At 37.0% G+C, this 14,049-nt stretch overlaps 1 protein-coding gene across 1 annotated transcript in view; it reads left to right on the forward strand.

Moving 5' to 3' along the window:
• Positions 1-14,049, forward strand: part of LOC114669500 (F-box only protein 44-like) — a 560,525-nt gene that overhangs the window by 81,589 nt on the left and 464,887 nt on the right. The window lies entirely within an intron of this gene.

The raw sequence follows: 14,049 nt of genomic DNA on the forward strand, positions 1-14,049 counted from the left end.
ACTATCATATTTCAACCCACTCCTTCGTAAAGTCATACATTCTATGAAAGTACCTTGGAATAAATACTGGAAATACCCATAGTCCTCTTCTCACCTTTTGAATAATTACTGGTATCTCTGAGTCCATTCTGAGAAAGAAATGGAAATCCCAACTGTTCCGTTTAACCAATGCAGAATCAAAACTGCCTCCAATTCAATCAATGAAGTTACATTATCTTATCTACAATTTTTGCCATTATTGTCCTTCACATATTCAGTCACTGCCTTCAAATTTCACACCACAAATCAATCTTATATGCTTCATAATGTGTTTGTGGTAACTGAAACAAAAAATGTAGTGCGCACTTGACAATGTAAACCTAAAACCATATTAAAGGTTGATTGCAAAGTGCTCCTGGTAAGTAAAATACATTTTTAAGATTCCTAATTTAATGTACAAGTTATAAATTAATAAAGTATCTATCTATCTATCTATCTATCTATCTATCTATCTATCTATCTATCTATCTATCTATCTATCTATCTATCTATCTATCTATCTAAATCATTCCAACAAGTGTCTGAGTGTACTTCAAATGATGAGGCCAGTGTAGGTCCTATGTAAATTCTTAACGTGAATTAGAAAACATAGTAGGTAAGGAAATAATTTGAACATTTATCTAATCTTGCTTCACTTAAACAGTAAGAAAAGTAAGCATCATGCAGACCTACCTCTTTTCAAATCTTGAAGTGTTCATCTTTGGCAGTATAGGTAAATTGCCATCTAAACTGAAAGTCCAGGTCTGTCAACTTCCACGCAGGGAACTACACAAGGTTAAAGGTATCTGGTGCTGGATTGCTTTTTATCGGAGGTTTTCACTGTGCAGCAAGGTAAAGATATAAAAAGGGTGTCAAAATGTAATTTTATATAATTATATAATGTCACCTCGTATCTTTAAGACAATGATTACAAAAAACTAGCTAGCCTTCCATCAATTTTTCAAAATTTTTATCCACCCTACACATTCAGTCTCTGATGTCAAGATGATCCATCCTCAACTGTGAATTATTGTGATTGGAATGTCTACTACTGAACGAGAGGAACAGTGAAATTTCATTAAGGAATAAGTAAGTTTGGAATAAATCAATGCTCTTTAAATGGTTACCTAATGTAAAGTGGTAACCATATAAATGGAAATTGATACATTCTAGCAGCATAAAAAGCAAACCAAAAGTACTAAGAATCTTCTGCATCCAAACTCTACATTGGAAATGACCACTTGAGCTTTATAATGAAAAAATGCATAGTTGTCCATTGAAATGGGTACCACTATACATTAGAAAACAAAAAGTAAAGGATTTGAGGTGCTAAATTAAAACAGCAAAATGTTTGACTTGTTAGTATTCTAGTTCTCATGATTTTCTTCTGCCAGTTCTCATGATTTTCTTCTGCCTCTCTTGAAAAGCGTGTTTATTTAAGGAATCTTTAAATTCTATACATTTTTGTGTCACTAAGAATTAAGTATTTGAATTTTTCAGTGTCTCCGTCCATTCCTTGCTCCTATTCAGTCTGTAAACAATGTGTTTCACCTAATACCTTGTGGTGTGTGGCTGGGGGTGGTACCCAGCCGGGACACCCAGGAGGACCGGAGGAGAGCTTACGCCTCCTCCAGACCACGAGGGGGCGACTGTCCTGGTGGCTTTGGGGACCACAGGAACTGAGCTTGGAAGTTCAACCCTATAGGGGCGCCATTGTGGAAAATCAGCCCCTAGACACAGACAAACAGACACCAGAATGTCCAAAACACACTCCTTTATTAATCCACAGCATCACAATGCCTTATTCTCCAACAACTGTCTCTTTCTTTCTCTCTCTCTTTCTCTTCCTCGGACCTCCACTCCCCTGCTCACAAGCTCCGTCTCCTTCCTCCCAACTCCGGCTCAAGCCATCGAACAGAGGGAGGCGGCCCCTTTTATAATCACCCGGACGTGCTCCAGGTGCCTCCCGATAATCTTCTGCTGGCACCCCCTAGTGTGGCGGAAGTACCGGCTGCGCACCCGAAAGCACTCCAGGTGTTCTTGATCATCTTCTGATGAGGACCTGGGCTCTCCAGGCATCAGGGCGCCCCCTGGTGGTGACCACGGGCCCCTATAGGGTTGAGCTTCCAAGCCCAAAGCCACCAAGGCGGTCACCCCCTCGTGGTCTGGAGGAGACCTCCTCCGGTCCTCCTGGGCGTCCTGGCTGGGTACTACGCCCAGCCACATGCCACAACCTTTATTTTCTTTATTATTGAAACCTAAAGTTCTGATGTAGAGTCTCCTTTTGCTTAAGTAATACCTGGTAAAAATATTGTTAAAGTGGCACTGAATGGAGGATTATCGGGAAGTAGGCCAAGGGGCACAACAGACGCTGGATATTTTGTTCTAGAGGCAACCCTAAGGTGAGTTGGGGCAAAGGCTTGATTGGCCTGCCTGGTCAGATTATTTCGAGAGAGAAGAAGGTGTTGCCAACATTATTTTAAAAATACATACTGTTAGAAACTGGAACTAAGGTTTTGAATTTGCCTTTTAATTGTTTTTTCTCATAATGTCCCCTATGTATTTCTTGCTTATTTGGCTAAATAAAAATCCATTATTTGCGATACACCCAGGTTTCTTTGAGTACTTTATTTCAGGCTTATTTAGCACAACAAAGTGCCACCTGTTCTGTTGGCATTTGTTAAATGGGTATATTTTACCTGTCCTGTCACAAGAGGATTCTAGAAGGGCATCATTAGAGGCACCAAGGGAATGAGAATGAGAATGAAGAGTGAGCAGCGAGTTGTTCCTTTCTTATATTTTTACTCCAACCGGTGCTTATGAGAAGAAAAAAACAAAAATCCAGTTTCTGCAGTTCTCTCAAGGCCAATTAATTTAAAGATGCCTAGGGGAATCTTTTCAGTTTATCAATTCAAATGGCAGTTCTGCTCTGCTGACCTAGTAGACAGTACTGTGTTCAGGGTATGCATGAATGAAGAAGCATCTACTGCATGTTATGGGCTGTGTGCCACAGTTGACTGATGTAACTAGTTAGGAGAACAAATCCCAAAGAACTTCCAACTGAAGACTAAGTCTCCAATTGTCTGTAATGGTATTGCAGTAAACATACTACATATTATATAAGATTCAAGAGTAGATGACAAAGTAGAACAACATACAAAGTAGAACATCATAAAGAATTCAAAAATGTTGGTGCAGTACACATGCAGAGCAGCTTAGAGATAATGGAAGTACGAAAATTCCAAAGTCTCAGAAAAAGGATAGGAAAGATCGCAACGGAAATTATTACTCGGTGAAATAACAGAACAGTGAAAAGAGATGGAATATATTCCAAGTAAGAGACTTGTAGATCGTCTAATTTGTGTTGCCATCAGGGAAAAAAAGCATTGTTTCTTCCGAATGAAGAGGCGTTATCCGCAAGAATTAAAAGATTCCAAAAATGTTGGCACAGTACACATGCAGAGCAGGTTAGAGATAACAGAAGTACGAAAATTTGAAAGTCTCAAAAAAAAGGATAGTAAATATCGCATTAGCACAAACACATGGAAATTATTACTTGGTGAAATAACAGAACAGCGAAAAGAGATTGAATATATTGTTTGGATTTAAACTTTAAGTTGGAGACTTGTAGATCGTACAATTCATGTTGCCAGCAAGAATTAAAACATTCCAAAACTGTTGTTGCGGTATGAAGTCTTTTAACATGAGATTCTTTCAAGTCACACCCTACTTACAACTATTTTCAAATAAGACCACGGTCATCTAACATCAGTCGTGTGAGCTGCACTCTCAGCTCTTATAAATTTTATCAGGACAATAGTTTTATACGTTCTAGATTACACGTCAATGACAAAGCGAAGAAGAAAGAGCATGGACAAACATTCAAGAAAGTCCAGAAAGAGTGAACGATATTCACTCACAGGAAGTTATACGTTGCGCTGTCATGATGTAAGTCGAAACACGGAATCAAAATTCAATGCGATCTTGAAGAAAAGTTAATTCCTAATATTGAAAAGTAAAAGTGAAAATAATGCATATGTAATAATTCCCATGAAAATAACAATCTCTTTAAATTGTATATCCAGTAAACCAAATGCACGGGGCAGAGCACCCTAGTATACTATATAAAAAACTTCAAGATGTACATCATACAATTGTTATCACCCACTTACTGCAGACCAATAAGGGAAAGGAAAAGGCAGATTGAATTCCAGCTGTTGAAAACAGTTCAGTATTGAATCCTGATTTCTTTTGCAGATGCACGCTCAAACAGCCCCACACTAATACAGTCCATGACACGTTTTATATTGAGAATTAAAGATATTCTAAACAATCATTCAGTGTAGGCGGCAGCCCCATAATACTGTATATTAGGAGCTGAACCTTATACTAGGAAGTTGTCCTCGAGCAAGGAATTGGCCTAGTCTTAAAAAGTTCAGTAATGCAATAGCCTCCAACCCTAGAAGCGATATCAGTGCATGGCTGGAAATGAACCCCAGTGTGGAGCCCAAGGCCACTTCACAGCCGGAAAATGCAACAGCATGGGAAGAAAGTAAGAGTAAATGTCTGGACCTTTTCAACTCGGAGAGGGATACAGGTTTTTTATTTTGTTTTTTGAGTTCTTGATGGGAATGGTAAGAGGGAAGAAAAATTGGAACTACTGGTAACAACAACTTCCACAATACCCGATAAGGGACTACAGTAAAAGAACAGCCGACCCTGTTAATGAGCTATTTAAGAGATACCTTTCAAGTAATGTGAAACAAATTGTACAAACATCCTGAGAACCATTAAATATGGGGTGTTTTCTAATGTTTTATGACTCTAATGATGGGATGTACTGCAAGTAGAAGGATGAATTCAGCTAAACATTTAAAAAGGACTGAAACCTTACAAAATGTAACAGTACACTCAAATAGACCCATTAACATTTCAGCATCAAGAATAGTTATAAGAGAACAAATTCTAAGCACAAATAAAATCAACTTTGGTTGCAAAAAAGCTTGAATGAAGCCACCTGGGCCATTGGAGTTACAAACAACAGACTGCCCATTCTCATGCCACATTGTCTTTTTTCTGATCTGGTAAATCCTGTAGATAAAACAGCAGCTGTACATTAAAACTCAATGTTGAAGGCACCCTAAAGAGTCCAAGCAGCACTTAGACGCTTCTGCCTCCAGTCCACCACTCCATCTATGCATAGATGCAGAAATAACATAAGATCAAAAATTAATGGGAGACTGGAGTCTGAAAAATTGTAATCATATGCATGTTACTGCACGCCTATGAAGCTTTTTATTCCCATGAGATTTTTCCATTACATTCTTTACATACATTCAGAGTAAACATTTCTTGAAAGAAAAATTTTGAGTTACCACAAATGGTCTAGTTATGTAATAGAAAATCTATATTGTGGAAAACTGATGAAATATTAATATTTCAGAGTCCGAGTTTCTCAGCAGATATGATAGAATGAGCAGAACACAAGGAAAACCAAGGATGACATTAAGAAGCAAGGCAAGTAAGAAAAAGGATTGAGATCTCAACACTGTGGGATTATTAAATAAGATATTTGGTAAATCCCAGTAGCTACATGTATTCACCTTGACAAATGTTAAATTTATTTCTCAGTGATCATGTCATTTTTATTTAATACACCTATAGAAACATAAGAAGCCATAAATAAATTTAAAAGAAACCCAACTCTTTTATTTCATGGACTATGCAATACTGTCCCCTTTACTTTCAGGATCATCCTCTTGAAACTGGAATCTGACACGATTAAATAATTAGAGACAAAGTAGTCCAGTACTAAAACAGTTTTGCAGTCTCTCAGTCCTTAGGATTACGTGTGCGTTGGAAGGACTTCAATAACAACATGATGAACAGTCTACAGTCTGCCTTTCCACTAAAAGTGAAATACTTCCAAAATTGGCTCCAGTCCCTCAGTGACCCTGGTGGGAAAAAAGAGATCTAATATAAAAGGACAATGCATGTAAAGATTAACTGGCTACATTTTACATTTTTTCATAGCATTTAAAATTTAAGTTGATTTTTTTTTCTTATTCTCTGCCACAATTACTTGGAGAGTGTTAGGAGTAAAATGTAACTCAAGTATGCTCCATTATATTTCCATAATATTTTCAGGAACACTTAAGGGGTCAGCCTGACTTGATATTTATACCCCATTGAAACAGGAGAATGCAAAATGATGTGCAACCAAAGATTGTCTAGACGAATATTGCTAAATGGTTGAAAATTCACATCTCCACTGTCAGGGCAATACTTAGTAAGTTTAAAACAACTGGATATGTTAAAAATTGGCATGGAGGAGGATGTATGCCCATTTTTTCCCCAAACACAGTGAGGAGGATGGTTCAAGTGGCCAAAGAATCTCCAAGGGTCACAGCTGGAGAGTTACAGGTAACTCATTTACAACAGAATTTACAAGAAATTCAAGCACCTACAGTTTGACCAATTTTACTGGAACTTTCAATGGGATCAAGTTCTATGGTCAGATGAGTCATAAATAGACCTCTTAATCAACAAACACAAGAGGTGGGTTTAACATACAGCCATGCAGAAAAGTACCTCATTCCCACTGTGAAGTATGTTTGTAGATCTTTGCTCTTGCTGAGCTTTCTTTTCTGCCAAAGGCCCGGGACAACTTGTTAGAGTACATGATATCATAAACATGTCTCCCTGTACACTTGTGGGGCTTCTATAGTGGTGTTTCTCAACCTTAAACGTTTCTGGCTTAATCAAGAAGGCTTAGCAGAACATGAATTTTCTGGTGAGGCTAGGGAAGACCAGCGTTAACAATATCTATAATTAAACTACAGTTTGAGCATCAGCAGATACTACATTAAAACCTGACCCCCTCCCTCAGGAACTGGGTAGTGTGGTTAGAATTCAAGCAGGGCAATGATCCAAAGCACAAGTCAAAATCAACACAAAAAATGGTTCAGTGACCACTAAATTAAGGTTTTGTCATGGTCATCTCATTCTCCTGACCTACACCCTCATTAAAAACATCTGGGATAAGCTGAAGAGGAGAGTTTAAAAGCCTGGATCACAAAATTCTAATGGTCTAAAGAAAGATTCCGTATGAAGGAAAGGTGCCAGTTCCCTTGCTATGCATTCACCAAGCTTCTTAGGAGAAGACTCAGAATTGTTATCTTAGCAACTTAGCTAGCTGCACAAAATATTAAATGAAAGAGGTTCCAAACATTGTGGCACACATACAATATATTGGAAAAAAATATTACATTTTTTCACAGGACAGTTTGCTTTAATTTACCAAGGATGCCAATATTAGTGGAGGGCACTGTAATTATAAAAATGAATGGATAATTTAGAAAACTTGTAACAGGTTTGGATTGTCAGAGTAGATAACAGACCTTCACCACATGTACTTTAAGAAAAAGAAATCTTAATAGTTGCAGATTCTGGAAGTGAGAGATAGAGATTGTACTCATTATGCCATTAAGATATTCATGGCTAAGTCACCATCCTCTGTGATAGAAACAGAGAAAGGGGAAAGGGGCAGAGGTGATGGTCTGGTTAATAAATTGAGACCAACCACAGGCTGACAAAAGTGACTGTTGGACTGAAGAGCAATAGGATGAAAACAATTCATTTTCAGATGTACTAGTACAAAGCTATAAAACCTGTCCTCCAAGTGCAAGGTGGCAGTACCAAGGTCAAGGGAGGGATGAAGGCGACGCCAACATTTGATGAAGGTTTGCCACATTTAAATATGACACCAAAGGCTAAACCGCAGAAAATGTATTTTATTTTAAAAACTACCCTTTCTCTTAAAGAGGGCAGTCAGACAGCTCATTTTCTACATCTTGCCTGAAGAAGGAGCCTAAGCTGCCTTGAAAGCTGGCATACTGTAATCTTTTTAGTTAGCCAATAAAAGGTGACTTCTCATTGTATCCATAATGGCTAATATAGTTCCACACCCTACTACCACCACTTTAGCATGTAAAGTCACATCTACTCACGTGAAAGGTAACCATACACGTGGAGAGCAAGCAGAAATCATCAACCTAAAATATGAAGCTCAAGGATCCTTTGCAATTCAATACAAAGCTGCTGGCCTCTCCAAGGATTCCTAGTTACACGCAAGAAAGGAAGAAGTTTAAGAAAAAAAAAGCTACTTGAAGTAAATGATTTGTTTTTAAGGACAGAATTCAGATCTCAAAACAAAAAAGGCACTGCTATGATAAATGACTTGTGCTTTTCAATAAATATGCTACTGAGCCTTACTCACCCTTTTACTCTCCTTACTCATTTTATTTTCACATCTGTAATGTGCCACTATTATGTTCTTTCTTCAGCTCTCCAATACATGTGCTCTGAGAAAGTGAATATCTTCCTGCATTTCCTGAATCAGCCTTATTGTGTTACTAATTTCAAAGTCTCTTCTCCATAGATGCTCTCGCAGAAAATAAATTTCTTCCTGCATCTTTTGGATCATCTGTGCTTTGCTGACAATTTCTGCATCTCTTCTCTCCTCTTGCTCAATAAGAATACGATTTTTCTCTTGAAGCTCTTGGACCTTCTGCATGTTGCGCAGTTGCACAGCATTTCGTCTCCAGTCCAAGTCACTGTCAGCAGCAATACCAGGCAGGAACTGTGGGATGATTGTTATATGATCACCAACCCAAAGATCTTGTCTCAATTTCAAGCCATTGAAAACATGCATATCTTCCAAATTCATTTTCATACTATCAGTTATTTCATTGTCTCCTCCAAGATTCTGCTCCTTCAGGAGCCAATTATGAACATTTGGACTTGCATTGTGATTTTGAAGAATCTCAGCATCTCTCTTGCATACCTCCACATTGAGAAAGCAAATTTCCTCCTCTAACTCTCTGTTCTTCTTCAAATTTTGGCTTATCACTGCATCTCTCCTCCACACCTCTACATTGAGGAAGCAGATCACATTTTGCAGTTCCTGAATTATTTTCACATTCTCACTGATATCAGCATCTCTCTTCCACTCCTTATTGCTGACAGCACAGATTTCTTGTAATTCTTGGCTTGCCTCCATAGTTTACCTGATCTGCCACTGAAACACTTTTTGAAAATTACTTCTATTACAAGGTAACAGGAAGGACTTCTCCTTAAGCATGTTCATATGCCCTGGATGCTCTACAAACAATGGCCTCTAGTGAGCATAATCATGACTTCTATAGCTATCCCGTTGCTAGGAAACTTTAGAACAGGCTAGCATGCTGTAGTGAGATCAAAGGCAAATCAGTAGGAGAAAGCTGTGCAAATAATAACCTGTAGCTTCCTAACAATTAATTTGGCAAATGCAAGGATTACACTTAAACTAAAGTGACCAGAATTAAATAGAATTCACACAAAAACCAGGAACTTGTTCCACTGAGCTCATTTGCTAGCACCTCTAGCATCAGGACATTTGGTTACCCCACTTTTACTAGGTTGCAATCCCAAGGCTGAGAAGCAATTCATTAAACTGTAATTGTGACAATATTCACGTGACAAAAAAGGATGAGAGAATAAACAACATTTAGTCCATCCACAGCCTAAATGAGGACACGTCCTTTTATTAATTCACTTAAATTTAACAATTTATTTATGCAGTCATTGCACATTTTTTTTGCTATTGTCTTTTATGTACTTTAGGAGTTTCGAAACTAAGCATTTCAAAATATATATTTTACCAGGTGGATAATTGTATGTGACAAATAAAATTTGCTTTAACATTACTGTCTTTTTAAAAATCTGGGCTCCAAGTTCTTACTGAGGTCAACAATGAGCCCATGTGCTGTGAGATGTTAATGCAGCCCACTGTATACAGGAAGTGAACTGCTCAGTACGTTACAAGGCTAACTTACAAGGCTAAAAAGTGTGACGCTGACAAAAGTTCACTTCCTGAATGACTGCTATGTGTATGCACCTACTTACCAAAGGGCTTTCAGGGCCTTTCTTTACAGCTCATCTCCTGACAGTGGATATTTCAGGATTCAGATTGGGAGGCTAGTTGAAACTCGAATACAGCATTTTTAAGAATATTCACATTCCATTAGCATGTGTATATTATGACCATTGACTAGTGGACTTGATTTCTGCTGTCTGGAATGAGAAATTGCAGTCACAACCTCATTCTGAAAAAACTACAGACAGGACAGCTATGCTCTAGAAGTTGATGTTTAAATGTCATGAGGATAACCCTGGTGTTTTGCAGTTCTACTGTAGTTTTGCACTGTATGGGAGCTTAAAGTTAATGAAACTCTTTGGTTATTGCTGTATGGCCAGAAATGTCATGTATGGACTGTGCCATTATAGAGAAATAAGAGGGGTGGGGTGATTAATGCATACAGAAATACACCTTTTATTTTTTAATTATTTTTCCCTTAAAAGAACAACAATATTGTTTACCCCTTGGATCAGTGGTGCGCTCCAAGAAACTGTAGAAAACTCCTTGGCAGCCTTGACCTCAGCCCAGTCCTAGTGTGACGGAGTAAAGTAAGAATTTGTCTGTACTTAATGTTTATTTTAAAATGATCTGGAAATGAATGTCTATTTTAATAAGCACTAAGTAAATATGATTTCTACATTATGAAATATATACTTAAATAGGCTATATTTCTTAACATTATTATAAAAACCCATGGTCTATATAGACTACATTTTTGGCAACACACAACTGTGTTTTATTTTTTAACAAAGGATACTTTTGTTGTTGCAGCAAGGCCTTTGTGAATTCAAACAGTGCTGTGAGAATTTGGTGGGGGCGCTTTTTCATCGGGCCTTTTAATTTGAGGTTGACGGGAGTCAATTTTAGAAAATGGTATGTGTTTATTAGCGCTTTTAATTATTTTAGAAATATTTTGAAAAGTAGCAGAACAATATTCTCAAACCTGCTTAATCCAAATTAATAGTCATAGACAGAAAAAAGTCCCATTGGAAATTGCATATTTTATGTTGACAATGAAACGATTTTGGTTTACATATCCACTTAAGGAAAAACATCAAGAAGCACCTAGGAATTCATAGGTTTTCACCATTTATCATGGAAGATGGGGACTCACTCGCCTTCTGCATTCCCATTAGCACCTATACTAGCAATGGCCGGCACTACTGTATTTTTTAACACAGCACTCCTCTATATGTAAGAACTTCATATTTAGATTTCATTTCCCTTATTAAACAGTTTAGATCTATGGCAGTCCAAAACAACAATTGACAGTGTTTGTGAAATTCTGTTTTAGAGGTATATATTAATCTTTAAAAAGTAAAAAATAGCCTTAACCAATAATAAATTAACACCAGATGAAGTAAACATTTGGCTTTACGACATTAACACTTAAATCCACGTTTATTTTGCATTTTATGCAAATTTCCCAAAATAAATTTATGACACAATAGCATACTTTGACTGTATTAATGTTTTACAGCTTTAGGAAAATAGTGTCAAGAACAGGCCATTCAGCCCAACTAAATTGTTTATCCTGTTCACCAAGATTGTTCAAAATAACATCAAGTCGAAATATAAAGTTCCCTAAAGTGTTGATCTCCACCACACTACTTGGTAATTTATTCCATGTGTCTATGGTTCTTTACATGAAGAAAAACTTTCCAGTTTGCCCTTAACAAATTTTCACAAGTATTCCCCTGTTGTTGTTGCAGAGTTTATTTTAAATTTTACCTCTCCTAATTTTAAACACTTAAATCACATCCCCATTTAATCTCTTTTTTCTTAACCTGAAAAGGTTCAACTCATTCAGCCTTTTCAGGTTTTATGATTGATCTTCCCGACAGACTAACATCTCATTAGGGTGGATTCTGTCTTTTGTTTGCTGTGGGGTGCGCCTTATGAATCCTGTACTTGAAAAATTCGGTCTGAGGAAACGGGGGAATTAATTTGTGTTATGACATAATAAAACACCCATTTTAAAGCTCATTATCTATAGGACAGTTTATTTAGCATGTATATTATGCTTGGTGTCAATTTAAACCCATTCCAATTCTGATCTAATTAATATTATTTTTCAAGCAGACTTTTCTTGATTTTAATGGTGTAAATATGTATACAAAACTCAGGGGTTTTTTTTGTAGAGAATGTACACATGGCACTCATGACGCATTTGTCTATGGGCATGGCAGCACGGCATTCACATTCACATTCTGTGGTTTTACTGATTTTACTGATGGTGAGGTTTAGTGGTTAGGGTGGTAATGCAAACTGGATTTAGGAGAGGGTCTTGATTGCAATGTCTTCTGCTGTAATGAAGTCGAGTACCTTGAAGATGAATATCTATTTGCATCTCACTTGCTAACTGTAACACCTTTCAATCCAAGAACAGAATACAACTATGCTTTCCACATGAACATATATGAACAATAAAAAAGTACCAGACATGCCATCATGCAAGTCAAAGATTAAAAAAAGCATATTGCGTTTCAATGTGATAATATTTAGTATTCCACTTCCCAAAGGCAAAGCTTATGAATTATGATGTCTTGAATGAAAAATCAATGGAAGGTCATATAAGAACAAAACTTAGCAAATGGGTTTATTCACCCTCCTAATAGTCCATTAAGGGCTTATAAACCAAATTAAAAGATCAATCATCTTCTCTATATTAGACATCTGTGGTGCACACAGTCTTGCAGGGATGAGGGAAGGCGATGAGTGCAAAAAAACTTTAAGAACACAAACTGGACATTTTGTAATGACATGATTTGGCCAACAAACCAGCAGAAAAACTACTTTATGATACGTGATTCATTTTTCTCCCTTTGTGGATCTCCAGCTGTAAATATGCAAACCGTATCACAGACCTTCTCTTCCATATATATATATTTATATATATATATTTATATATATATATATATATATATATATATAATCCAACATCTGTCTGTCTGTTTGTCTGCATGTCTGTCCACTTTTCACGAGAGAACTACTTAATGGATTTAGATCGGGTTTTTTTCTATAATTTGCTTGAACATTCTGGTTGATTTTGCGACTTCTCTCATCACACTAATTTTCATAGTATTTATCCGCGCGAATCCAAGAGAGGCTGCGGGGCAAGGGGAGGGGAAAGCAGGTGGGGCCCTCCTTACTTGCGCGCCAGCCTCCTTTCGAGTCAGTCTGATGTGGCATTGGTGTGATTGTTTTAATCCCTTCCTCTAATCGTGACGGACATGTCCATTAAATTCAAGAGATTACAGTTCCCGGTGAAGGTTTGCTTTGCAATATCAATTAACAAGGCCCAGGGACAGACACTCAAGGTCAGCTTTATGTCGCCTTCTCCCAGGTTAGTTCCCCAAGAAACCTATATGTCCTCACCCCTGATAGCAAAAACAAAAATTCTGTATATCAAGAGGCCCTTGTATACAAAAGCTATCAATATAAATTCTTCTTGATACAAATTAATTTTTTTTATTGATTTTTAAAATTTATCCTGTTTTACTCATACATGAGCGGAGTCGTGGGTGACAGCTAGTCATTCATAAAATTGATTTTATGGGGAATTTTTGTACTGAATATATTGTAAACTTTTCCCTAGACATGGAGACACATGTCAAACATGCTTGTGAGGTCCTTACTCATCTGCATAAAAACACAGTTTATGCTAAAATGAGAAATGAGAGTCTAATAAATCAACATGATTTTTCTGGGATGTGTAATAATGCATTATAGCTTAAAGATTGGTGAGGCTAAGGTTAAAGCCATTATTGATTGGAAGCCACCTAATATTGCTAAGGATTTGTGGGTTTTACCAATTACAGTGGAAGGTTCATCAAACATATCAGCACAGTAATAGTAATAGTTTTTATATATTTAGTGTCTTATTAGTGTTTTAGATATTTTATCTTCCTCACATCCTAGGAAATACAGAAGTTGAAAGGAACACCACAGTACCAACTGCCTTTTGATGTATTTCACTTTGGATTGCATTTAATTTTGGCATGAATCAGTCTCCAAACTAAATTTTAATACAATTTTAATTATATGTTGTAAATGCAAGTATAAAGTGTCTA

The sequence above is a fragment of the Erpetoichthys calabaricus genome, chromosome 2 (assembly GCF_900747795.2).
Source record: "Erpetoichthys calabaricus chromosome 2, fErpCal1.3, whole genome shotgun sequence".
Lineage (NCBI taxonomy): Eukaryota > Metazoa > Chordata > Cladistia > Polypteriformes > Polypteridae > Erpetoichthys > Erpetoichthys calabaricus.